This window comes from Podarcis cretensis (genome assembly GCF_951804945.1).
Source record: "Podarcis cretensis genome assembly, chromosome: 17".
Lineage (NCBI taxonomy): Eukaryota > Metazoa > Chordata > Lepidosauria > Squamata > Lacertidae > Podarcis > Podarcis cretensis.
The window spans coordinates 34,856,629-34,884,507 of record NC_137187.1 but is presented as its reverse complement, the minus strand read 5'-3'; the positions used below and the strand labels follow the sequence as shown (position 1 = coordinate 34,884,507).

Genomic DNA, 27,879 nt, shown 5'->3' with positions numbered 1-27,879 from the left:
CACTCTTTTGCCATATGCTGAGCACTTTCGCAGATGTAACACTTCCTGTTCCCTCTAGGAGGCTTCACTTTGGCTGCTCCTGGCGCTAGGGCTCTGGTTGCTGACTGAGCCTTGGCACCACCTATCTCCATCGGCTCCTCTCCCCCTCCCAGTGGAGGCGTGGATTGAGCGCGCGCTGAGTCTCTGGGAAAGAAAGGAGGTGCCCTTGCTGGCGTGCGTCCCCAACGCCCTTCATCTTTGCTCCAGGGACGTTCTTCTAGCCGCACACCAATCGTCAGCGCCTTCTGGACCACTTTTTGAGTGCTCCGTGGTCTCTCCCCCCTTGCGATTTCGTCTTTCACAGCCGCGTTCAGCCCCTCCCAGAACAGGTCCCTGACGGACGCTGAGTCTTTTTCCCATCCCAGCGCGTTGACCAATGCAAAAAAGCGGGAATGATATTGCCTTACAGTGGCTCTGCCTTGTTTCAAACCGTGAATCTCTTTTCTAGCGACATCCACATCTATCTCCGATAAAAAACAATCGTCCATTGCCTTAATGAAGGCTTTTGCGTTTTGGAGGGCTGGATCATTATCTCTCCACAGATTGCGCAACCACGCTTTAGCTTCTCCATGGAGATGCGTTAGTATGAAGCCTACTTTCTCCTGCTCATCTCTAAAGTCCTTCTCCAGCAACTTTAGCGCAAAAACTACGTCTGCTCTGAAGTTAGGATATTGCTGCAGACTCCCATCGAAATGCGACACAAGGCTCCCCCCTCTCTTCCCGAGCCCGATCCCCTCTGATTTGGCTCCCGGTGGCCCCTGTTTAGTCAACATTTCCAACCTGGTTTGCAGATCCTTGCAGACAGCATCTGATTCCTCTTCTCTCCTCCTTGCCGCTAGTATTTCTGCGTTAAGTTGTACCACGGCGTCTTGCAAAGCTGCCAGTCGTTCTTCTGTAGTCATCTTGTGCTGCTTTCGTGAGCTCGCGAAGCACCAATCTTCGCCCCTCGCTGCGTCCTCTCACGTTGCGAGGTTCTTTGAAAGAGACGGGACTTACTGTCAGAGCTGCCTCCAGGTCCCAGCTCACAGAGGACCAACGCTAGGCTGTAGTTATGTACAAAAGTCTTTATTGAGGTTCAGTTTCCATTTTAAAGCCGCAGCGTGCAGCTCTACGTCTCGACCTTAGACCGGCGAAGTCCCGTCTGAGTCTCCTCCCCTTCCACACCAGTTTAAGACTCTCGCCTTGCTCCACCTCTTCCTAAGTTCCTTTCTCCTCTGGGTCCTCCTGCCCGCTAGGGTTTCATCCTTCCTGGACTCCTCTGACGCTGACCCTGATGATTCTTGCCCCTCCTTCCGGCGGGCTTTAGGACCTGGTTCCCTATCCGGGCTACCTTCTGTGCCGCTCGCCTGTACATTTGAACTTGGCGCGCGCGCCCAGCCTGCAACTTTCCTCTTGACCGTTAACTCGCTCTCCGATGGAGGCGTGGTCAACCCTGACTCATCTTCTCTCGCTGGTGGTGCATATGTGGGCTCTGACACCTGGGACTCCTCCCCCCCACTACGCTCTGGTGGGGAAGCTGGTCCTGATTTCCAACTGCTGCTCTGGGAGTCCCCGCTGGCCCCTTGCTTCTGGGGTGTCCCCCTTGGGTCGCCCCTTGCCCTGCTCATCGGCACCCCCTTCTGTGAATCTTCCGATTCGCTGGAGAGGCTCGTGGAATCTATCGGGCTGCTGTCATCTTCTCCTACGCTGCCCTCGGATTGCTCCCCCTCGCTCTCCATCTCCTCTCCTCCCTGCGCTCCCGCTGAGTCCCTGACATCCATCCCCCCCTCAAAGCCCCCCTTCCCCCTCCCCCTCTTCTGGCGTGGGTTCCGGGTGCTCCAATGCTGTGGGGGTGCATGCCGGATACAGTTCTTCCCCCAAGGCATGCTGCCAGTCTGTGATGGGTACATCGACGTCGCTCTCCTCCACTTCCGTTGCCGGTGTGCTTTGTGGGCTAACAAAACATGGGCCGCAGTAGTGGCACACATAAATAAACTTTTTTGACACCTGGGAATTTCCATCTGAATTATCCCTGACAAAAAGGACTCGGGGTTGTTATATTCTGAAAAGTGCTTTTAAACACTTTTTCAATTCATTATGAATTACGGTATTTCCCAATATTCTTTTACCCTTTTACAGGTCCACCGCATATGAAAGAATGTACATTCTTTCCCACTCTCTGTGGGATGAGAAGGAGAAGCAGCACCAACAGAAGACTGCCTCTCCCCAGGAATGGTTTCCTTAGGGTTTAGCATGGCCTGAGATAGCATCTCTCTCCCGCAGCTGAAATAAGCCCCTGATGTAGAATTCCAATGGGAGTCTCAAGCAATAGCTCAGATGAGAGCAATGCCAGTAACTGGCTGCCTGCTAGCCAGACAGGGCAGGTCTGGGAACGGAAGGCAAACCCTCTTTCCCCTAATGTCATTCTTCCTAGAAAGTTCTTCTCAGAATTAAATCCTTTCTCTCACTGGAATCCCAGGAAAATGGAGGGTACATTGTGATTCTTAGAGTAATATTACTACTACTACTACTGCTACTAATATACCCCACCCATCTGGCTGGGCTTCCCCAGCCACTCTGGGCGGCTTCCAGCAAAATATTAAAAGACAGTAATGCATCAAACATTAAAAGCTTCCCTAAACTATTGCAATAGACCAGGGGTCGGAAAAGTTTTTGTGGCTTGTGCCGGTTCATGGTCCCGCAGATGCTGCAGTGGGCTGGAGTGTGTGTGTGCACGCGCACACGCATGCATGTGCAAACGCTATTTCCAGCACTCCTTCCGGCGCGAAGGAGGCATGCGCAGCTTCCCATGGGCTTCAGGAGCTTCCTGCCAGCATCACGGAAGGTGTCCCTGCTCTGCTCTGCGCCGGTTTAGTGCAGCACACAGGAGCCGACCGAGTGGGCAGCAGGGGTCCATGGGCCTTAGGTTGCCGACCCCTGCAATACACGGAGCTCGTGTGTGAAGGCAATCCCACTCCCTGCTGTTTTGAACTACTAGATAGAGCATGGGTAGGCAACCTAAGGCCCAGGGGCCGGATTTGGCCCAATTGCCTTCTAAATCCGGCCCACAGACGTTCCAGGAATCAGTGTGTTTTCACATGAGTAGAATGTGTCCTTTTATTTAAAATGCATCTCTGGGTTATTTGTGGGACATAGGAATTTGTTCATTTCCCCCACAAAATATAGTCCGGCCCCCCACAAGGTCTGAGGGACAGTGGACCAGCCCCCTGCTGAAAAAGTTTGCTGACCCCTGAGATAGAGGGAGCCAGCGCAGCAAGTCCCACTAGCACAACAGAACATTCCCTTCTCCTCACCCTACCTCCAAAATCAGCTGTGCCGGGGGGTTCGGATCTGCAGAACACCCAGAACAGAACACAGGGGAAGGAGTCGCAAGCCATTCCATCACACAAACTGAAACGCTTACATTGACAGAACTATTGCGATATTGAATTTGACATAAGAATGCAGCTTTCCCCAGAGAGGATAAAAACAAAGAAGGCGGCTGGAACGCAAAGCAATTGCGCAATGAAACCTTTGCATTTATGCATACGGGATATCCACTGACCACAAGCGATGATAGTGGGAATGAACTTATCAGAAAGACGAAACCGCATTCATCGTGGGATGCAAGTTTACGAAAGCCTTTTCTCAAATCTCATTCTTAGACAGGGGGCTGAGCCAAATCTGGATCTTGCAACGGGTTACATCAGTTTGCATCACCCTTCTGGGTGGGTTTGTGACTTAAATACAGCAGTAAAATATGAATGGCGTTCATAGCAATGGCAATCCTCCACATGTTTTTCTCAAAAGCAAGTCCCGTTCGGTTTAATGAGAATTGCTATCCTCAAACCAAAATAAATTGTGTGTGTAACAAACTTTGCTAAACTCACTTGCTCAGCCACATAGTATAAAATATTTAAAATTATTTGAATTGTTAAAAAATTTAATACTGTTGGTTAGGTGATAATTTATTAATTACCGGTACCTTATTACCAAGATAGTAGTAGACGAGGGTACAGACAATTTCCAGAGGTGAAGCCATGTTAGCCTTTTGCAGCAAAAAAATAAATTGCATTTATTGCCATAAGATTTAATTCAACATTGTCAATCACACTACACTTTCTTGTAAGTCCGCTCATCTTTTCCTGGCAGGCAGTGTTGCGGCTGGGCAGCCGGGTCTCAACAGTTTACCGGCCAAAGGGGCGGAGCCTCTCCCCTGCGTCACGCCGGCTGCATCGTCATCCATCATCGCTGGGGTTCTGCCCTCTGTAGGACAGTCCCAGCCAATCAGCGGGCAGGGTGGGTGTGGCCACGGGCAATTTAACCGTGGCACGGCCAGCCGTTACCCCCTCTCTCACCCCATTGCCAGATCACCCAACCCACCCACCCTCTTTCCATACTTTGCTCTGATATGGCCTTGCAATGGACACTTGTTGGTCGCCATATTGTTGGGGCCGGGTAGAAATTGGCACCTGCCATTTGGTTTTCGCCTACCTTGTGCAATCGTCATAACTTTTGTGAGGTTAGGTCTTTGTTTGGATGGAGGGGAGGTTGTAGCCTTCGCCTGCCCCTCCTCAGTAACTGTATCCTCTTAAAGCAGTGATGGCCAAACCTGGCCCTCCAGCTGTTTTGGGACTACAGTTCCCATCATCCCTGACCACTGGTCCTGTTACCTAGGGATGATGGGAGTTTTAGTCGCAAAACAGCTGGAGGGCCAAGTTTGGCCATCACTGTGTTAAAGGTTTCCAGGGTGTGACTCCTGTCCGAAGCCTGGACGTGGGCTACGGCCATGTCACAGCCCCTACGGGGACCTCTTGGGGTGCCCCTATTTGATGTATGTCATAGGGCAACCCCTATTGGTGGTTTACCCTTAAGTGGACTCCCTGAAGACAAGCAGGAGTCAAGATATAGTGGTACCTCGGGTTACATGCGCTTCATGTTACATACGCTTCAGGTTACAGACTCCGCTAACCCAGAAATAGTGCTTCAGGTTAATAACTTTGCTTGAGGATGAGAACAGAAATCGTGCTCTGGCGGCGCAGCAGCAGTAGGAGGCCCCATTAGCTAAAGTGGTGCTTCAAGTTAAGAACAGTTTCAGGTTAAGTACAGACCTCCCGAACGAATTAAGTACTTAACCTGAGGTACCACTGTATAGCCTGGCTTCACCCCAACGCCTAAGCCAAACCGCTCACATCTGTAACCAATAAAGTTGTGGCCTATTTGAACCCATAAACCAAAATACTTTGAGTCAGTGTGTTTCATTGTTCTGCTTGACACTTTGTGGCTCGGGTGCCTTGGCATGCAATAGTTTTTCCATTTTTTATGCTTAAAATGGCAAGCAGAAACACAGGTGGTTTCAGATTGGGGGAGCTCTTTTCTGCCTGTGTTTCTCTGCTCAAAATCTCCCACCATTTTGCCTCCCCACTGATGAGGGAAACTGGTTTGGGACCTCTGTATCTCTTTCCCATCAGAGAGAAAAACAGCTTGAGCGGGGCAACTCTAAGCAGGGAAATAGCTGTCGATATCCCCTTCCTTTTTGAATTATGGTGCTGGAGGAGACTCTTGAGAGTCCCATGGACTGCAAGAAGAACAAACCTATCCATTCTTCAGGAAATCAGCCCTGAGTGCTCACTGGAAGGACAGATCCTGAAGCTGAGGCTCCAATACTTTGGCCACCTCATGAGAAGAGAAGACTCCCTGGAAAAGACCCTGATGTTGGGAAAGATGGAGGGCACAAGGAGAAGGGGACGACAGAGGACGAGATGGTTGGATGGTGTTTTCGAAGCTACCAGCATGAGTTTGACCAAACTGCAGGAGGCAGTGGGGGACAGAAATGCCTGGCATGCTCTGGTCCATGGGATCACGAAGAGTTGGACATGACTAAACAACTAAACAACAATCCCCTTCCTTCCCTTCTCCTTCCACTGTTTCTCTGCACTGCCTGAAATCACCCACAGCTGTTTTGCATCAAAATAAATGATCAGTCATCAATCTTATCGGAACACGTAGTCCCGAGAGAGCAACTTTTCTGTCATTACAGCTGTGATAGATGACAATGTAAGCGGCGTTAGCAAAGGCAGTTCTGGAACAGAATAAACAGAGGAGGGGCAGAGACACCTCCAAACTTGATTCATAAGAATCAAGGCGAGAGTGTGGCTCACCACTCTTAATTACTGGCTGAGACTAGCCTTCCTTCCGAGCAGCCTTGCTTCCCTGACAACTGAAGACGAATTTCAGTTGACATGGAAACGAGCAGTGGAAAATATAATAACAACTCTAGGATTCAGTCCACAGATCTTACATAGCATCGGGCACAAACAAGCAAAAAACAACAACATTAAACAGCATGCGGTAGATACAGAGCGACATGCAGACCTAGCCAAGTCCCAAAAAAATTTAATTAGCGAAACTAGAAGATACCTGACTTCCCAAATACCATACACAGCTGTCAGGGTCTCAGGAGCAGAGGCACAGGGGAGAGAGGAAATGGAGAGCGAAGGGGAAGAATCTGAGGGCAGCGTAGGGGAGTATGAGAGTGGCCCGAGAGATTCCATAAGCTTCTCCAGCGAATCAGAAGATTCCCAGAGGGGGGCGCCGACGGCCAGGGCAAGGGGGGTCCCAGGGGGGACACACCAGAAGCAAGGGGCCAGCGTGGACTCCCAAAGCAGCAGCGAGAGATCAGGACCAGCTCCTCCACCAGAGCGTAGTGGGGGGGAAGAGTCCCATGTATCAGGACCAGCTTCTCCTCCAGCAGGGAGAGAAGGTGAATCAGGGCTGGCCACGCCTCCATCGCAGAGTGAGGGAACGGAGGGGAGGTCAGGTCCAGCTAGCCTCTCCGAAGGGGGAAGCAGTGACAGGAGCAGTGTAACGGTTAGGAGGAAGGTTGCCGGCTGGGCGCGTGCGCCAAGTTCAAATGTACAGGCGCGTGGCACAGCAGGTAACCCGGATTGGGAACCAGGTCCTAAAGCCCGCCAGAGGGAGGGGGAAGACTCAGGGGACTCAGCGTCAGAAGAGTCTAGAAAGGGCAAGACCCCAGCGGACAGGCGGACCCAGAGGAGGAAAGAGCAAAGGAAGAGGTGGAGCAAGGCTAGAGTCTTAAACTGGTGTCTGGGGGGTGGAGATTCAGACGGAGCTTCAGCGGTCTAGACTCCAAGACGTAGAGCTGCGCGCCGTGGCTTTGAAATCGAAACTGATCTTCAATAAAGACTTTTGTATATAACAAGAACTGGCGTTGGTCCTTTGTGAGCTGGGACCTCGGGCAGCTCTGACAACAGCTAACCGCAAAATACCAAAACAACGAAGGGCTTCCACTTTGGCCCGTTGTCAGGCCCTCCCTTCAGCCATTCAGGAAGCTGATATAGGAAGATACCTTACGAGGAGAGGAAATGCCCTTGTGGCTCTGGGCACCAGGAAACAACGGAGCATGCCCTTCTTCATTGCCAGTATTATATAGACATTTGAACTAGGTTTATCCAACCCATCTTATATATCGTATTTTTCGCTCTATAAGACGCACCAGACCATAAGACGCGCCTAGTTTTTGGAGGAGGAAAACAAGAATAAAAATATTCTGAATCCCAGAAGCCAGAACAGCAAGAGGGATCTGACTTCCGGGATAGCCTCTTGCTGTTCTGGCTTCTGGGATAGCCACTGAAGCCTCTCCCGGGCAGCGGGATGAAGGCTCCCCCTGCCCGGAAGAGGCTGCGCGTGGCTAAGCTACCCTCTGTCCCTTCCCCCACCTCCCGCAAAAGCCAGACATGAGCCGCGCTCCCTTTAAAGAGTGCGTGGAGCGTGTTTGTGGCTCTTGGGGGCTTTTCCCCCAGGAGGGAGAAGGGACTGACGGGCCGCTATCCACAAAAGCCAGCCAAGAGCCGTGCGCTCTTTAAAGGGAGCGCAGCTGCGTGCTCTGTCCCTTCCTCCATCTCCCGCAAAAGCCAGGGATAGCCGTGCGAAGCCTCCGCAGGGCAGTGGGATGAAGGCTCCCCACTGCCCTGCGGAGGCTTTGCGTGGCTAAGCCAGAAGTTAGAACAGCGAGATAGAGTGCTGTGCAGTGCTCCCTCTCGCTGTTCTGGCTTCTGGGATAGCCGCACAGCCTGCATTCGCTCCATAAGACGCACACACATTTCCCCTTACTTTTTAGGAGGGGAAAAGTGCGTCTTATAGAGCGAAAAATACGGTAAGTTTCCTGCGCATTCAGAACAACACAACATCTCCCTGTTACTACAGGACGAAAGCTAGAAGTCACATATTCAGTCGCCAGATTTTGCATTGCCATGATTGATATTTGTCGAAGGATGGTCTATGCTACAATTCAGTCCTAAATTGAAGGCCGATATTGTTAGATCCACACCCCATATAGCTGTTTTAACTGGTCTTTTTAAATTTTCTTATCAGTTTTTATCCATCCTTTATTTATGCTTAATTAAGTATTCTATGTATATGCTTTTAGCTACGTTTGGTTCTTGCTCCCATTTATTTAGTAATTATTCTCTTAGACTCATACTGTTATGCTATTTATTTAGATGCTTTGCTTATGCTGGTCTGTGACCGTAATAAAGTAAATTCATTCATTCATTCACTAGATATGAAGACACGTGCAGAGACACAAGAGGGAGGAAAGGGGGTCCGTTGAAATTACCAACCACCATTCACTGCACCCAAAGCATTAGGGAAGAAATGGCAGCCTTGCTTGTCTTTTTAAAAAAAGTAACACTTTTTTTTTATAATGTCCATTGCCTCCCCACATGTCACCCATATTCTGAAATAATTCCCCCAGCAACCTTTCATCTACATGAAGCTCATTAGATGGGGGCTCCAGGATTCATTTTCCCTCCATTGATGCCTTCTGTAGATTTCAACACCGTCGGCTAAGCCCATTTTGCAGTCTCTGTAAAGAAAGTCCTCTACCTGCATGCAGTTGGGGAGCAGAAAGAAAGGCACCACGAGGACAATACAGGCAGTTCTGGGTATGCAACTTGCAGTATTCATTCCGCTGTGTTTTACTCCTAGAAGGCAAACACTTTGGGAGAGATTGTTTCAATTTGGACAAAAGTATGGAAGGATTCTTGACAGTGAGCACTGTCGTTATTGCTAAGTACAGTAATACCTCATGTTTGCTTCGTGTTATGTTTTTTCAGGTTGCGTCGCATGGCTACCTGGAAGTACCGGAAAGGGGTTACTTCTGGGTTTCGCCACTTGCGCATGTGCAGTAGCACTAGATCACACATGCGCAGAAACACCAAATCACACTGCGCACCTGTGCAGATACGGTGCTTCAGGTTGCAGAACGGATCCCGTTCGCAACCAGAGGTACAACTGTATAATTGTTTAATCAACACTGAAATGAAAAATCCCTAAATGTGTACTGCTGAGAGGGTTTAACTGGAAGATTCCATTGAAGCTTTAGAAAACCAAGAAGAGCCCTCTGATCTCTAGCTGAGTTGAAATTATCGATTGTTATTCTCTGGTAGCTCTGATGTGACTGAATCACCTAATCATCTTAGATTAGGTGATTAAAGCAATGAATTGCAAATTGCCATTTTGAAGGCAGTTGCCTTTGAGTCTTTGTTCTCAGGCTCTATGAGAAATATATTGTGAAATCCCATAAAATGCCCATTTGCCATTCATCCATCTAAACAGCATAAGACATCAGAATACCAGGGCATAATGAGCAGAAGACTAAATACCCTACTTCACACATTAGGGGGAAGAAACCTGAACAGGCAATGAGAAATAGGTGCCCTTATTCGCTTCACACACACAAAGGGGGGTTGGGGCTTTACATGGGGGGGGGGGGGGAGAATGAGCTATGCTGACTGAAGCCCCAAACACAGATGCTTAGCGCAGTCTCTCCAAACCTGACCTTCATGCTCAGTAAGATCCTTTTGATCCAGCCTGCTCTGGCTGCAAGTGGAAGGACGGAGGAAGAATCCTGCAAGCCTTTGTGCCCCCTTATACTGGCTCACAAGAACTTGGTCTTCCACTATGTTACACCATATAGATAAGTGTGGGTGAGCCCATAGATACGTTAAAGTCAGGAAAATTGGCACCTGCCTCTTGCATATTGTCTTGTTTGGCCCTCTGAGTCACATCCATGCCAAGAAATTAATTGTTTGGCTACAACCCACATAAATCAGGGAACAGAGAGCACATTTTTTAAAGATAGTTGGATATTGGTTTGTGAGCAGTTTCTTCTTTATTTCTTGGCCTGTGGTCTGAGGAAAGGCTTGGCTGCCTTCTTGTTACTCTTTTTGCCCTCTTTCTCCTACCTCAAAAGCTGCTTCTGCTGGATGCTCAGCCCTGGGAAACTGGCAGGATTTTCCCAATCCCTCCTCACTGCCTCTTTGATTCCTCTTGCCTGAAAGCCTTGCATCCTAATTCATGAGGTCTATCGATTGTTTGTTATTCGCCATCACAGGAAAGACAAACTGCATCTTCCATATTGCTACCTTCCTTTTAGTGGCTGCTTTGAATTCCCTGACATCGAAGAAAAATGTCCTTGCCAGAAAACCCAAAACGCCACTGTTTTACCCTGGGCTTCCAGCATTGTAGGGTAGGCAAGGTGATTACACCCCCCTGCCTACCCATACCATTTGTAGCAACAGAAAAGTGCCCCTGCTGCCCCACTCAGCCAAAGCCTTGTTTACTGGGTGGCAGCAGCTTCAGTGAGATATCGCAAAATTTCCAGAAGACCTCACTGGAATCTGCTGCCATTACTGCTTCCCACTTCTCCAGCAGGGACGGGGTGAGGAGTGGTTAGGGGTGTAGCGTGGGGGGTGGGACTGCCAGGTCTATGACCCAGGACACATTTTTCTGGGGGCCACTGGCAAGGTGCCAGTCAGGAGGATGCAACAGGTATGAGTACTTTGATCTCCCAGCCTTGCTGGGAGGGAAAGGCTGGGATTGTGGCTATTGCGTGTCGAGGGCCCCCAGGACACCCCCAAATAAAGACAGAGTTTACACAACATTTTTGTTTTGGTTTTTGGCATAATTTTGGCCACAACTTTATTGAATTACAGTATGTGAGTGGTTGCTTAGGCACTGGTTAGCGACTATCTGTTCCCACATAGAGGTAGGAACAGAACTGACAACCGCAAGCCTGCGGAAGTCAGTAAGGGTAAACATTTTTCGGGAGAGAATTGAGCTGGGCGCCAGGCTCTCACCGCTCCCCAAATGCTCCCAGGGGCTCTTGCGTGGCCCTAGCCCCTTGTCAGGGGTTCGGACAAGAGCATGGCGAACCCCTGGATTCCTTTACTGGAATAACCTTGCAACAGCAGCATTGGAGGGGCAGGCACAGCCAACCAGATCCCCTCCACCAAACAAAATTGACCAATGTGGGTTAAACCACAGAGCCTAGGGCTTGCCGATCAGAAGGTCGGCGGTTCGAATCCCCGTGATGGGGTGAGCTCCCGTTGTTTGGTCCCAGCTCCTGCCAACCTAGCAGTTCGAAAGCACACCAGTGCAAGTAGATAAATAGGTACCGCTCCGGCGGGAAGGTAAACGGTGTTTCCGTCTGCTGCTCTGGTTTGCCAGAAGCGGCTTAGTCATGCTGGCCACATGACTTGGAAGCTGTACACTGGCTCCCCTGGCCAATAAAGCGAGATGAGCGCCACAACCCCAGAGTAGGTCACGGCTGGACCTAATGGTCAGGGGTGCCTTTACCTTTACCTTTAACCGCAACTTTACAAGTTGTGACGATTTGTTACGCAGTAGGCAAAAACCAAATGGCACCAGCCAATCAGCCAAATGGTAAAAATTTCTACCAGGCCCCTGCTCCAAAGCAGATGACCCCATGACAGGCATAGCAAAGTCAGCACAAACAAACTCTAAATATAGGGTGGGCGGGTAATCTGATGTGTGCAGTGAAAAGAGGAAGTTCAACACAGGGAATAAATAGCACCCCATCAATCAAAAAATTTTGCAACATTAAATTCTCCCCAGCAACAATTGGAGGTGCCCTATCCAATTTGTGGCCATCCATACTAACCCACCCAACAACAGGGGGTGTCATGGTTGCCTCCACCGCAACACGTGCTCTCCATGAAGGAGAACCCGCTTTGCTTCCTTCTCACGCCACCTGCCCCAAACTGCTCTGCAAGGCTGGGATCATTGCAGCATCACAAAGTGGCGTCACATGAAGACACGCTCCACTGCTGGGTAGGGGAATTCACCCCACTGAATTCCACTGCCTCAATCCACCTCAGGGCGGGCTGGTCCTGTTTGTGAGTAGACTGAATTCTTGTTACATACTCAGCATTTTAAATCATGAGTAATAAGCTGGAGTGTTTTGACTTGCATACAGGAAGCAGCACAGTTCATATAAACATCTAGGGAGGCTCTGCCCCGCCCCCGGCCCCCAATCATAGCTGTCAATGTTTCCCTTTTTAAAAGGGAAATTCCCTTATTCCGAATAGGATTCCTTGCAAGAAAAGGGAAATGTTGACAGCTATGCCCCCATTTGCTCTGCTCACCAACCTGCCTACTGTCACTGATAATTCTCTCGTTGCCACGTTAGTTGCTTTAAAGCACTTTGAAAACTCACAGTGAGACAGATTAGCATGCACTTAACTTCACCGAAGAAAGGGACGAGGGTGGCGCTGTGGGTTAAACCACAAAGTCTAGGACTTGCCAATCAGAAGGTCAGCAGTTCGAATCCCCGCAACGGGGTGTGCTCCCGTTGCTCGGTCCCTGCTCCTGCCAACCTAGCAGTTCGAAAGCACATCAAAGTGCAAGTAGATAAATAGGTACCGCTCCGGCGGGAAGGTAAACGGCGTTTCTGTGAGCTGGTTTGGTTCGCCAGAAGCAGCTTAGTCATGCTGGCCACATGACTTGGAAACTGTACGCCGGCTCCCTCGGCCAATAAAGCGAGATGAGCACCGCAACCCCAGAGTCGGTCACAACTGGACCTAATGGTCAGGGGTCCCTTTACCTTTACTAACTTCACCGAAACCAATAAAACTTCAAAGCAGAGGTGGCCTGTCCATGGCCCTGATTTCAAAGTTGGGGTTTAGCTTATGCTGCCCAACTCCCCATGGGACTCTGAGTCCCCCTAAGTCCATGATCAGTCAGAGAAGAATGGATGGAGGCAAAATAAATAGCAAAAACAGGCAGACCTCAGCGTAACACTCAAAACAGAAGTGTAGCATTCAAACCAGAAGCGTAACAGTCGAAACGGAGCACATTGGCTTCCAAAAAAAGTTTGCAAATCGGAACACTTACTTCTGGGTTTGCAGTATTTGGGTTCCAAGTTGTTTGAGAATCAAAGTATCACTGTACATCCATTCCATACTATAATAGGATTCCTCACTTGCTGCCTCTCCTCTGTTTTCTGTGCATCTTCAGAGATCTGTTGTGGTGAGATCTTAGGAGATTCAGAGACAACATGGCTCTAAAAAGGAAGCCCCAAAAGGAAGTTAGTTCCCAGCAAAGATTAGGAGGGTAGAAGATACAGAAAAAGTCTCTATATCAGTGATTCCCAAACTGTGCTGCTGAGGCGTCCTTTGAAAAATTAGCAAGAAAAGGAAGGCTGTCTTGGCATCCACAAGTACTGGGATGGCTGTGCAAGTGCTGCAGTGATAGCACAGTAATATAGCCTAAAGGGGGTAAAAGACTGAACTATAAATCAGGAAGTTCCTGGTAGAAATCTCACCACTAACAGGAATTCAATAGGCGGCCTTAATCACTGAATTATTATTTCTTATTCTCAGTTCATCTCACATTGGAAATAATAATACTGAGCTGCCTTGCAGGATTGATGCAAGGACTGCAAGGTAGTGGGTGCGAAACACTGTGAACGACCTAAAAGTTCAAAGGCTAAGTATTACGATTATTTAGTACTATAATACATTATGGTGAAACCAGGTGCAGTTTGCATGTTGAGCTCAGGCTCTTGGTGACAATAAAATACAAGTGCAGACAGAGACATGGGTTGCATTCAAGTTGTTTGCTAATGCTGACATTAGTGCTTTAAATTATTAAGCTGTGCAGCAAGTTTTTTTAAAAAGCTCTGTGGCTTTTTAATGTTTTAATGTTTAATGTTTTAATGCTTTAAGGTTTTAATGTTTCATATTCAAAGAAACATTGGAAATATCTGAAGTGCAATATAGCAAAATGCAAAGCTCATACTTGAAAAGTATAGTAGGAGATATTATCTCTGTTGTTTGATCTATGCTTGTGGGTAGATTGAAGTTACAGTCTTACTTTGAATCGTAATTCCAACAAAGAAGGAAGTTGTTCGGCTTGAGCTTCTTGTTTTGCATACAGGAAGCAGCACAGTTCATCTAAACACAAGCTCGATCATTGATTTGTAAATCAAGCATATATATCTTTCTAACTCTGCAAACCTTGCATCAGATGGATAGTCAACATTCCCCCCCACAAAAGTGTCACTATTTTTTTTATTGCACTTTAGGCACTGCTTCATCTTTCTTGCAGATCTCCCTATAAATTATTGTCACATCCAGTGAATATATGCCAAGCTGATATTACCTCCGCAAACTTTGCATGAGATGGATATAAATCAGAATGCACCTTTCCTGTGGTAGATTCATCTGAGATCAGGTATTGCTTAGAAGTTATTTTCTGCAAATACTACTACAATCTGATTTTACTTCTGTAGTTCATGGGATAAGTAAAGCTGGAATAACTTGGAATAAAATAGAGCCCCTCAATGAACTCTCTTGACCCTGGTGCTAGCCCTGATCTTAAATACCGTATTTTCCGCTCTATAAGACGCACCGGACCACAAGACGCACCTAGTTTTTGGAGGAGGAAAACAAGAAAAAAAATATTCTGAATCTCAGAAGCCAGAACAGCAAGAGGGATCGTTTCACAATGAAAGCAGCAATCCCTCTGGCTGTTCTGGCTTCTGGGATAGCTGCGCAGTCTGCATTCGCTCCATAAGACACACACACACTTCCCCTTGCTTTTTAGGAGGGGAAAAGTGAGTCTTATAGAGCAAAAAATACGGTATATTCTAGAAGGCACGAATTAAAAACTCAGTAATTAAAGATCAGAAGAGTAATCCAATGTTATATGCAAACTTTAATTGCCACACCATGTAGAGCAGGCATAGGCAAACCCGGCCCTCCAGATGTTTTGGGACTACAGCTCCCATCATCCCTGACCACTGGTCCTGTTAGCTAGGGATGATGGGAGTTGCAGTCCCAAAAAATCTGGAGGGCCAAGTTTGCCTATGCCTGCTGTAGAGGGTCTGCATAGACAATAAAATCTTCCTTTAAAGGTAAACTCAGAACATAGGAACCTGAGTCATGTCTCACTAGGGTCACATTGTTTCAACTGCAAACTGGGTAAGGTAAATAAAATAGCAAACAGATAAGAACTTGTAGAAAATAAACAATGAAGTAAAGGTGCTATGCCACTTATTCATTCAAAAAGAACCTCTCCCCTTTCCCCAAGGCAAAGGGGATTCATAATATTGATTCATAACAGTTATTGAACTATTAAACCCTGTAGCTCTCAAAGCTCCAACAATGGATCTCTTTTCACTCGAATAAGAATAAGAATAAGAATAATTGTTACTTATTTATTTCCCTAGCCACTCTGGGAGGCTTCCAACAAAATATTAAAAATACAATAAAATATCAGACATTAAAAACTTCCCTAAACAGGGCTGCCTTCAGATGTCTTCTAAAAGTCAGATAGTTGTTTATTTCCTTGACACTCTATACCTGCAAGGATGCTGTATCACTGTTTGCTTCAGGACAGGTATACCAGTGCTATTTTTGTCTAGAAAAACTGGTGCCTGAACTCACCATGAACACCTCCCTTGTTCTCTTCTAATGCAATGGTGCCCACTTGAGAGGTGCTGGAACTGAATTCGGGTGAGTTCTGACTGAAAGAAGGCCCTGGGTATACCATTCTTCCCCTCCCTCTCTCAATTGTCTTTAAGTGTGGGTCTGTGGCAAACCATCATGCTCAACTGTCTCTTTTGGGCAAGATAGGGATCCTTTTTACTCTTTTGATCAAGGGGTGCATACTGTGTAATTTGCTGCCTGCTTGGATTATAACTTGACTGACTGAAAGCAGCATCGCTATGCTCTGCCACCTTTATTTCTTGCAATAAACCAACCTTTCTTTATTCCTCTGCTGTGAGTACTTCTTGTAGGCTGAGGGTTAACCATAGCTGTCAACTTTTCCCTTTTCTTGCAAGGAATCCTATTAGGAATAAGGGAATTTCCCTTAAAAAAAGGGAAACGTTGACAGCTATGGGGTAAACGCATATTCATAACAGACACATCTTCGAATGCAGCCAATGCTTTAGTTTAGGGTTGGCATTGGGGGAAACAGGGTACTTCTGCCATTAACAGCTGTATCCCCGCCATCAGGGCTGGCAAGACACAGCCAGCTTCCCATGTTAACTTTCCCGGAAGTTGTCTCCAGGTGTGGGAAGGAGATGCAGCAATGGGAGCACTTTCTCCAATGTTGTGTTATACTATGCCGCCAGGACAGCCATTTTGTGACAGGTGCCCACAACGCTCTCTCAAAATCTGAAGTGTGTTGGTTTCTGTTTGTACCACTGTGCGTCACTTGGAGTCACAAGACTCTGTTTTGCATTCCAGAGATTCCAGGCTGTTGGAAGTCTCATGGAAGACGGGAGACGGATGTGATGTTTTACTGGTTTCCTGTTACTTTGTTTTCAGTTGCTCTCTGCTTTCACAGAGAGAGCACATATATTTCTTTTCTGTCTGCGTAGTTAGAAATAAAACGTAGCAATGTAGCTCATACATTTCTTGTCCTTCCCTGATGCTGGATACTCTGTGTAATGAGGGAATGTGCCTGGAGCCTTATCAGAGGCTCAGGTCGTTAATCATCATCGGAGGTGATACCGAAGGACTCGACCAGAGGATGAGCTTTTCCAGCTGGGTCATAGCAGAGATTCCGACAAAGTGTGCCCACTGGTCCAAAACGGTTGGTGAAGCTTGCTATGCACCGAGGATTTCTGTCCCTCCACAATACACCTCCTTTTTCTTCAAATGTTCTGCGACAGCACCTGAACGACCATACCGCTCTTTGAACTGCAATTCCCATCGGACCCAGCCAGCATTGCCAATGGTCAGGAGGAATGGGCACCTGTGAAGGGCCACAATCTCCCCACCCCTGCTCTGTGGTGAATTCCTTATCTGTCTGGCCGGAAACGAGTCTCACTACTTTCCTCAGCTTCCTACGTTAAGAGATGGTGGAAACCTGGCAACGGGTCCCAGGATGTAAACTCACCTTAGCTGTGCTCTGGCTTCCCTCTGGAGAATTTGTGGCTTTCCTGTTAAGAGAAAAATGGTTGGGAGGGGAGTGATGGGTGTAGGTTGCAAACCTCTTGTTCTTTTGGATAGCTCCCCCCCGTCATTATCATTTACTGACCCTTTCCAATTGAAATCTGTATGCAGAGGAGCTCCAGGTTGTACACATTTTAAAGGGAGGGTTCTGGATGAGGAACTTGAAGTGAAGGTGGGTTCCCACAAGGCAAGAACCTTTACTGAACTAACAGAATTAGAAAACAGGGGCAAAACAACTGCATATATATATATTTCTAAAGGCCTGGGCCACTCCCACTCCCAACGTGATTGGCTGTCTAAACTTCCAAGCTGCGAATCATGACTCATAGTTTAAGGGCCAATGGCAGAGGCCCAAACCCTGAAATGTTCTGTGATTGGATATCATATATCAGAATCCTTAGTCCAGACTCAATTTCTGGCAAACACAGACCACTGAATACATAACAGAACTCCCCGGAAGTCTGGCAACCACCCTGCCCAACAAAGCCATGGGCACGCCGCAGAACTGTCCCAAACAACTCTTAAGGACCATCTGCTTCCGGAATTTCCTGATAACGTCAGAGAACCCTGGACCGAGCTAAAAACATCCATTATTGCAGCCTGTGAAGAAACTATTGGCTATCAAACCAAGAAATACCAGGACTGGTTTGATGAGAATGACAGTGAGACTGGATACATGATTAACAAGAAAAGGAAGGCCTTTCAGATCTGGCAAAACTGTGCCACTAAGAAAAAAACCTATGCCAAAGCTAAGTCTGAGGTTCAAAAAAGAACCAAAGAACTAAAGAACACCTGATGGATAGAAAAAAGCTCAAGATATCCAGCACTTAGCCACTGGCCACTGACACTATCCAAGAGTTTATGTCATAGTATTTATATAGTATGAGGATAAGTACCTCTGGTGGTGGCATGGACTTTGGAAATCTTTTGAGCTACTGCTTTAAGTCCACAGCACAGATATAACAAAAACAATTCTGTATAAAACTGTGCCCCTCAAAGATCAGTACTGCACCCCTCTGAGGTCTGCAGCCAAGGTAGCTATCTAGTTGACCTCATGAAAGCACCAGTCCTGGTTTTACTTAGTCAAGACTGTGCTTCTGCGAACCCTGAACTGCTACAACGCCTGCCATTCTTCTTCCTGCATTAACCTCCTGCAGTTCCCCTTCCCACCCCATGCAACCACTAAGCTCACTCCTGACCTTGCCAACACTACTTCTTTCTGTTCTCCAGTCCTGCTCTGCCCTGTTTTCACTTCTGCATCCAGGCCTCCCCACTCCTTTTGTGCCACCCTCGCTCCCTCAAACCACACTCCTGATAACTTCTTGCATCTTCTCCCACACATTGCAACTAGTAAGCACCCTTTCCAGTTTCTGTGCAACTCTGAAGATGCCATTCCCTCTTCTTCAGATCCTCTCATGCCCTTGCTTTCATCTGTGCCCCACATTCCCATGCTTCCTACTCCCTCCTTTTCTGCAACCCTCTTTGCACCTGCATTTTCACCTTCACTCTATCCTCCTCTAAACCTTGCTCAACTCTCCCTTGCACACAGACCACCCCTGCATTTTCACGCCACCTCCTATACTCCTATACTGCAGTCCCCACCCCTTTGCTTACCTTCTTCTCTGGCGATCACTCATAGACAAGTAAGAGTGTCTTTCATGAACTCGGTTTTAACAGTGAGTCTATAAGTGACTGTGAAGACCAGTTCTGGATCCACACGTCCTTCCACAGTGGGGACATAGGTTTCCTGGTAGGAGTTGATCATGGTGAGGGTTTGCCAAATGTGCCTTCTTCTTAGCACGTTCTCCCTTTCATCCTGAGTTTGAGAGTCTTCAAAGTCCATGACCCCTTTGGTAAAGGCTGTTCTCCAATTGGTGTGCTCGCAGGCCAGTGTTTCCCAGTTGTCAGGGTTTATACTACATTTTTAAAGATTTGCATTGAAAGAGCCTTAAAACCTCCTTTGTTGACCACCAGCATTACACTTTCCATTTTAAAGTTCAGAATAGAGTAGTTGCTTTGGAAAGCAATAATTGGGCATCTGAACAACATGGCCAGTCCAACGAAGTTGATGTTGAAGAATCACTGCTTTGACACTGGTGATCTTTGCTTCTTCCAATACACTGGCATTAGTTTGCCTGTCTTCCCAAGTGATGTGTAAATTTTTTCAGAGAAACCATTGATGGAATCTTTCAAGAAGTTGGAGATGGTGTTTATAAGTGATCCATGTTTCGCAAGCATACAGTGAGGTTGGTAGTACAATAGCTTTGTAAACAAGCATTTTGGTTTCCCTGTGAATGTCCCGGTCCTCAAACACTCTGTACTTCAGTTGGGAGAAAGCTGCACTTGCAGAGCTCAGACAATGCTGGATTTCGACATCCATGTTGGCCCTTGTGGAAAGATAACTGTCCAGGTAGGAGACGTCGTGTACATTTTCCAACGTTACACTGTTGAGTTGGATTTGTAGCACTGCAGAGGGGTTATTTTGTACTTGTTGGTGCAGCACTTTGGGGTTTTTTTGGATGTTGAGTGATAGGTCAAGTTTTTCATAAGTTTCTGTGAAGATATTTAGGATGGTTTGGAGGTCATCTTCTGAGCGTGCACACATTACGCTGTCATCAGCATACTGAAGCTCTATGACAGAATTATGGTAACCTTACTCTTTGCTTTCAGCCTGCTTTCAGATTAAAGAACTTTCCATCTGTTCGATATGTGATTTCTACTCCAGTGGGGAGCTTCCCTTCAACAAAGTGTAGGATCATGGCAATGAAAATAATGAATAGAGTTGGGGTGATAACACAGCCTTGTTTAACACCTGATCCCCCTGTGAATAGTTCATTTTGAGAGCCATTGTTATCTGCAATGGTTGCTGTCATATTATCATGGAGGATCCAAATGATGTTCACAAATTTATCTGGGCAGCCAATTTTCAGAAGAACAGTTCACAGGGCATTATGATTTACAGTGTCAAAGGCCTTAGTAAATGCCATATACAGGGGTTGGTATTGCTCTCTGCATTTTTCTTGAAGCTGTCGAGCGGTGAAAATCATGTCCACTGTGCCCCAGAAGGTCTAAAACCATTTTGGAATTCAGGAAGGGTCACCTTGGATATTGTTAAGAGATGGTTTGCTAAGATTCTTACAAGAATTTTGCTGGTCGTAGCTAATAGAGAGATGCCTCGATAGTTTACACAATCCATTCTGTCACCTTTTAAAAACTGAAGTTAGCGGGGGTTGGGGGGTATGTATGCAAGTAGGTAGCCATGCCTAATGCACAAACTAGCCTGGCACCAGCCCTGGTGTAACCATATTGTACATCCTAAAGACACCACAATCTCCATTGACCTTCTTTGCAAGGAAACCAAACCCCTGGGGAGCGGGCAACAATATATCCCGCTGGCTGTATCGTGCTTCAACCAGGGAAGATAAAAGCGATCCTTTGTGAATTAACAGGGTGTCCCACTCTAGCGGCAGGTGGGTTTGAATCAGGCGAGTAACCAGGGCCGGATTTAGGTTTGATGAGGCCCTAAGCTACTGAAGGTAATGGGGCCCTTTATATGTCCAGCTGTCCTTTGTCAACAACAAATTGTTGCTGTTTTCTGTGTTGAATATATGCTACATGGTAATTTATGGATCTAATAGGTATCTAAAGCCATTTGCACATAACAAATAGAAGCCTACACAACACAAAACACTATTGCTGTATGTAAGTTTTATTTTATTTGTTTTTTATCTTATATTTTGGAAATGTACAGTCATATCCCATGTTACGTCTGCTTCATGTTACGTTTTTTCAGGTTGCGTCCCGTGGTGACCCAGAAGTACCAGAAAGGTTTACTTCCGGGTTTCGCCGCTTGCGCATGTGCACAAGCACCAAATCGTGCCGCACACATGCGCAGATATTGCGCTTCAGGTTGCAGACTTTTCACGTTGCAAACAGGACTCCGGAACAGATCCCTTTTGCAACTGGAGGTACCACTGTACATCCAATTCTTTTCCCTTTTTTTGGGGGGGGGGGCAAGAGAGTGGGGCCCTAAGCTATAGCTTGTTCAGCTTATATGTAAATCCGGCAGGGAGAGTAACCAACATTTTACAAACAATGTGGCGAGGAGGGGGCGGAGAGAAAGAGCCAGGAAAGGAGAGAAACAAAATGCGAAAAAATCGTAGCATCATAATCGTTGGAGGAACCCTCAGGGTTCTCTAGTCCAACCCCCGACAACTAAACTAAACTAAAAGAGTACCCCCCAAAAAAAATAGTACCAAAAAAAGAGCACAAAGCTCTTTCACTCTTAATAGCTGAGGGAATTCCAGCAGGAGCAGGTTTTCTCCCCGTCGCCTGCTGACAAGCTGTGCCGTCCCCTTTTCAGGGATGTCCCATTGACGGCGCTGGGCGGAGCGGGCAGGCGGCTATACTTAAACAGAGCCGGGCCGGCAGGCGAGGGAGTTGGGCGCCGGACAGCGCGATGGATCTCCCCGGCGAGAGCGAGAGCTGTCGGCGCGGCGTGTGGCGCGCTTCGCTCGCCGTGCGGTGCGCCCTGCTGCTGGCCGGGTGCGCCCTGGTGGCCTCGCTGGCGGCGCTCGCCACGGTCCTGGCGCGTCGGGCGCAGGAGCCGCCGCGGGCGCTGCAGCCCCCGATGCCACCGACGCCAGTGCCTTCTGGCTCTGAGAAATCGCAACATGGGAAGGTACCCATCTAGTCCAACCCCGCGCCAGGCGGCCAGCGCCAAAACATGCCTTCCCCCATTTCTGCTTCTCTGACGCCTCTAACGCCAGACTTCTCTTTTCTTTTTCAGAATTGCACTCGCCTCGTCTTTAAGATTAGCGAAGGTACCAGTAAGTATCCCTTCCCCGAACACGTGTGCTCACTTGGAGTCCAGAAAGAAGCCCTTGTGGGATAGGGGGTCACACACTAGGACTGTGGAGAAGGTGGTTCAAAACGCAGGGGCCAGGGGTCTCTTTGGAGCGCATAGAATAACCCGTTTTAGGTGGCGCTGTGGGTTAAAGCCTCGGCGGTTCGAATCCCTGCGGCGGGGTGCGCTCCCGCTGCTCGGTCCCAGCGCCTGCCAACCTAGCAGTTCGAAAGCACCTCCGGGTGCAAGTAGATAAATAGGGACCGCTTACCAGCGGGAAGGTAAACGGCGTTTCCGTGTGCGGCTCTGGCTCTGGCTCTGGCTCTGGCCAGAGCAGCGATGTCACGCTGGCCACGTGACCCGGAAGTGTTTCCGGACAGCACTGGCCCCTGGCCTCTTAAGTGAGATGGGCACACAACCCCAGAGTCTGTCAAGACTGGCCCGTACGGGCAGGGGTACCTTTACCTTTTACACTGGTTGCCAGTTTTGCTTCCAGGCCTGATTTAATGTGTCCACACGAGTGTTCGAAGCCCTTGATTATTTGGGGCTCCAAACATCTGAAAGACTGCCTCCATTCCTACCAAACTTCTTAGCTATAAAGATCTGCAGAGGGGGCTCTGCCACCCTCAGAAGTACAGAGAATGGCAGCCTGGGAGAGAGTTTTCTCTGTGGCAGCCCCTAAATGGTGGACTCCCTCCACACAGAGGTGTGCCTAGCACCTTTATTCAGGGCCGGATTTCGGTTTGATGAGGCCCTAAGCTACTGAAGATAATGGGGCCCTTTATATGTCCAGCTGTCCTTTGTCAACTACAAATTGCTGCTGTTTTTTGTGTTGAATATATGCTATATGGTCATTTATGGACCTAATTATCTAAAGTCATTTGCACATAACAAATCAGAGCCTACACAACACAAAACACTGTTGCCGTATGTAGGTTTTATTTTATTTGTTTTTTATCTTATATTTTGGAAGTGTAGATCCAATTTTTGGGGGGCCCCCAAGAGAGTGGGGCCCTAAGCTATAGCGTGTTTAGCTTATACGTAAATCCGGCACTGCCTTCATCGTACAGTGTTGAATGTGTACATTGTACAGCTCCATAAGGTATTTTGTGTTGAGGGAATCGCCTCTTCTGCTGAATTTATACTATTCTGGTTACTGCATTCATGTAACTTGCCCAGGAAGCTTTGTACAGGTGAAAGGTTGATAAAGAATCTTATAAATACAAGAAATAAGTCTTCTATGAGACTCCAAGGAAACTGGTGGGTGGCTCTGTTGGGTTCCTGCTGGGATGATGCAAAGAAACTGGTTGTTGTGGTGTGACAGATGTTCCCACTTGATTCCTCTCTTTTTACAGCACACTTAAAGAACAGGCAACTGAACTGGTGGGATTGTAAAGTTGACGGAACAATATGTAGCCCAATATTTGAATACAATTCTTCAAGACTGGGAATTAAGTATGATGGCCTATACAGCATCTATGCCCAGATGAATATTTCACACCAGTTATCTAATGTTAAAGAGAAGGTGAATATCAGCCTCATCATCCATGGCCATCGCGATGGACACTCTTTCCGTATTCTGACCCTCCCGTTGAGTTACCCTGCTACAGCGCATACAAAGGAAACTGCACTCACAGTTTTCATGGATGTCTCATCTTATCAACTGAAAGAGAATGATAAACTTTCCGTGGAATTAATGGCAAGTGACACATACAATAGCTGGACCCTTAGTCCCAAGGGTAACTTTTTTGGTATCTCCCAGGTTCCTGCAGAGCCTATTTCAGAAGTAACTGGAATCAAATGCCGTTCTTCGGTGTGTGGAATGGAGAGGGTGCTCAAGAACCTTCAGACAACGCTTGAGACAATTCCTCTGGATCAAAAATGACAGCTGTAATTGTGTGCAGGCTCATGCAGATTACAGGGTCTGAAGAGAACCAGGACCAGGACCTCAGTGGGAAACTTGACATTCAAGACTGTTCCAAGTGCTGCTGTGAAATGCATGGATCTGTGTGGCAGCTGGGACAATGTGTGGATGATTGGCACGTGTCGTGTCTGTGTTTCACTGTGGGGCAATCACTTTGTGTGATTGGGAAGAAAAGGGGGCAAGCTTTGCTGCTAGCGCTGGTTTTGGGAATCCGCTCCTGAGAACGGGGTTGGGCTTGCTGACCTTTGAAGATCCTTTCATTCTTATTAGATTTATATCTTAATCTACTTCACGAAGTAGGTAAAATCAAGTTGAATATGTGACAGATTTCAGTCAGGCAGCAATTCCGGAATAATATTATGCAACTCATGAGATCTACACCAGCAGATGTGTGCCTGTCCCTAGCCTGACATTGCTGTCTGGAGTGACATGTCTTTAGCTGCGATTCCTGCAGGGGGTGGGACTGGATGACCTTTGGGGGACCCCTTCCAGCTCTACAGTTCTGCGATTCTTCTCATTTGGAGGTTCCGGCAGTCCTGGTTGCCTCTGGTGCTGGTCACTCAGTTTGTTGCATGCTGGATTCCAGGAGATCCCAAACAAACCATTCCCTTTCCTTCTGCCTCAGACGGTATGGGTGGATCTCTGACAAGTTGCTCCTGAAAACACTATCAAAACCTTTATACATCCGTTTGATTGGGTGGCTGGTTCCACTCCCTCTGCTTAGTCTATGCCCAGCATCCAAAGAGATGCTGAGGTTCACGAAGACCCTTGCTGTCTGCATGTTAATCACTGTGCTTTCTGTTCCAGTCCATTTTGCCCATTCCTTCCCAGTTAGTGACTTAGATCTCTGCTTTCTTGAATTTTTGCATTCACCTGTGTTCTGGGCAGGGAAAGCACTGATAACAAAAGTACTAAAGGAGCACATTAGTGATTTGCTTTCTCTTCCATCCCACAAAACACCCTGAAAATATCCAGCACTAATTAATAGCCCAGATCCAGTCTAGAAAATGGGGGTGGGGGTGGGAAACATACCTAATTTATATTTTAACTTATTTATGTTTCTTGATATTGCAACAGTGTATTTTATTGACATATTTAATCTTTGTATTTTATTCTGAATTGTATTTAATATATGACAAAGTGGTTGTATACACCAGTGTCTTAAGCCTGCACACCTGTAAGAGTGTATCTGGATATACCTCTGCATTCTTGAAGGCTTGCTTTCCTGCCTTTCTATTTGCTCAATACTCTTCTCTCCAAAGCATCTTTGCTTACCAGTCTCCAGAGGCCACAGGCAACTAGATGTTTCAGGTAAGCAAGGACACAGAATTCCTCTCAAGCAGCTGAGCGGGCTGACAGAGGAGAGACAGATCAGGGCAGCATCATGGTTTCTGTGCTAGACCATGGGAGGAGGGAGGAGAGTAGATTTCTTCATGGCCGGCTTGAAAATGCAGGATACATGTGTTTTAGCTGGCTAGTTTAGAAAGAAAAATCACAACTATTGTGTGTGTGTGTTTTCAAGGCTGAGTCAAATGTGCTGCCAGTTGTAATTCTAAAAAAAATCCTGTTATAAAAAAAATTAGGAAACTCTGTTGAAGGGATATGATCTGTCTGTCTTGATCCTATATTAGGATCAAGGGTTGTAGCCTTGAGCAAAATGCACCAAGAATTTGGGGTCCCATGGCGTCTAGAGGGCCATAGGTTCCTCATTTCTCATTTTATCCTGTGAATCGCCCTGAGACCTGCAGGTATAGGGTGGTATACAAATTAAATAAATAAATAAAATTAATAAATTCCTGCACTTAACAGTCAGAGCCTGGCTTATATGAGACTATTGAACGTTAACATTTCATTTCTGCTGAGGTATGTTTGATGTTGCTGCTGTATATTTTGTTTTTTTGTTTTCCTTGAGCTGGTTCAAGTGTTTTTTATTTCTGGTAGCTTTTTTTAGGGCCAGTTGGGCAGCCTTTTCTTTTTAATAGGAATTTTTTGCCTGTTTTAGTGCAATTCTTTTTTTTTATTTAAAAAGAGGGCTATTTTTTTCATAGAGAAGTTAGCTGTGCATTTTGTAAATACATAAATAAATGGTTCAAGGTGCTATTTTTAAAGCCCCTCGTTTCTTTGAAACTGCATATCAAATAAACTCTGATTATTATTGTTATTGCTACCGTTCAAATGTATATTAAGGAACATAGAGAAAAAGGTTGTATTTTTAAATTTTATTTATCCCTTGGGTATGGAATAAATAAAAACTGGTTAATTTATCATTTTTGTCTTTTTCTTTACATCTTACATAGTTTTCTCAGTTTCATTGTTGTACCTATATATTTTCATTAATATGGCTAGTATTTCATTCAGTAAATGATCATTTTGTGACAATACTTTTTGGACCAGCTGGTAATATTCAAAATTCCAGGTCACAGGTTTCCTGTAAAAATCGCTAACACTAGATTTTGATCTAATGCTATTTCATAGCCACCCATTTCCCTTGGTATATCTAAAATACTAATGCAAAATTTTCTTGTGCCTGAGCAGTTCCAGAATATGGCTGCACAAGTATTCTGAAAACCACTGATTTCAAGAGTGCTTAACTGCTTCTGAAGTTCATATGGTATTAACTCCAAAAGAAAAAAACACATACAATGGATCAGAGGGTATATTCTTCTATCTCCCCAGCATACGATGGTACTTCATGTTCCATCAGCCCCATGGCCAGCTTTGATGCAAGCCAGTTCAGCAACACCTGGAGGGCCACTGGTTCCCCATCTTTGCACTAGAGGGACTATTCATGCACACATGGGCACAGTTGTGTGCATTCAAAGGGATGTAAGGCTCAACAGAACTCTTCACCTTTCTAGGTACAACAGGGAAGCGTATACACAAAATTTCACTGGGCCACTGCATGCTTCCTGAAGTTTCACCCAGTTTATGTCTAATAAGGTGACACCAATCTGTTGAGTTTTCACACATTACATGAGTTATCCCCAAGTTGGGGATAGAAGAAATTTAGAAACCTGCAGAACTTAAAATCTCGTTAATTTAAAATCTCTGTAACTCTGCAACATGTAACTCATCGGGAGATGTTGACATTTTTGTTTGTTACCGCTCATTTAGAAAAGGCATTATGCAATAGGCCTGTCCATCGATTCACGCTGTGCTCAGATGTGGTCCAAGAAATTGACACCAGAGGCAAGATAAGTCTTTCATCCTTTTACTATTCCTGGCATCCATTCATCTCCTACAGGAGACATAACAATCAGTCAAGGCAACGTCCCCAGACCCACGGAAACATCTGGGGAGACATGTTGGGTTCATAGCTGTCAACTTTCAGATTTGAAAATAAGGGATCAGCAGCCTCGAAAATAAGGGATCAGCAGCCTCGAAAATAAGGGATCAGCAGCCTCGAAAATAAGGGATCAGCAGCCTCACCTGTCCTGGGGACAGTCTACAGGATATCTAACAATCTGGGATAGCAGCGGGAAACGGCGCTGGAATAAGGGAATTTCCCGCAAAAAAAGGGAAGGTTGACAGCTATGGTTGGGTTAGAGGTGTTAATAATCACCATCAGAGATAACAGCTTGCGAGGGCGATTTGGGGGCTTTGAAAATGTCCCTTGTGTGTATTCAGTTTTACTGAGTCCCTAATCTAAACCACTTTTCCCCTTACCAAGTGCTGACAATAGCATTTCCTACACTCAACTCTTACTCAGTTTGATTACCCAAAACCATAGATCCAAATCTCAGTCTGTTTCACAATTAGTCACCCTCTTCTTTTGCTTCACATATCATCTCAATGTCAAG

General features: G+C 46.7%; 2 long non-coding RNA genes across 2 annotated transcripts in view; both read left to right on the top strand.

Moving 5' to 3' along the window:
* LOC307206784 overlaps positions 1-27,879 on the top strand; it is a 610,614-nt gene that overhangs the window by 252,390 nt on the left and 330,345 nt on the right. The window lies entirely within an intron of this gene.
* LOC307206167 lies at positions 21,907-26,284 on the top strand. The gene is made up of 3 exons (XR_013834296.1): positions 21,907-21,990; positions 22,099-22,138; positions 23,511-26,284. It is a non-coding gene; the product is annotated as an uncharacterized lncRNA (long non-coding RNA).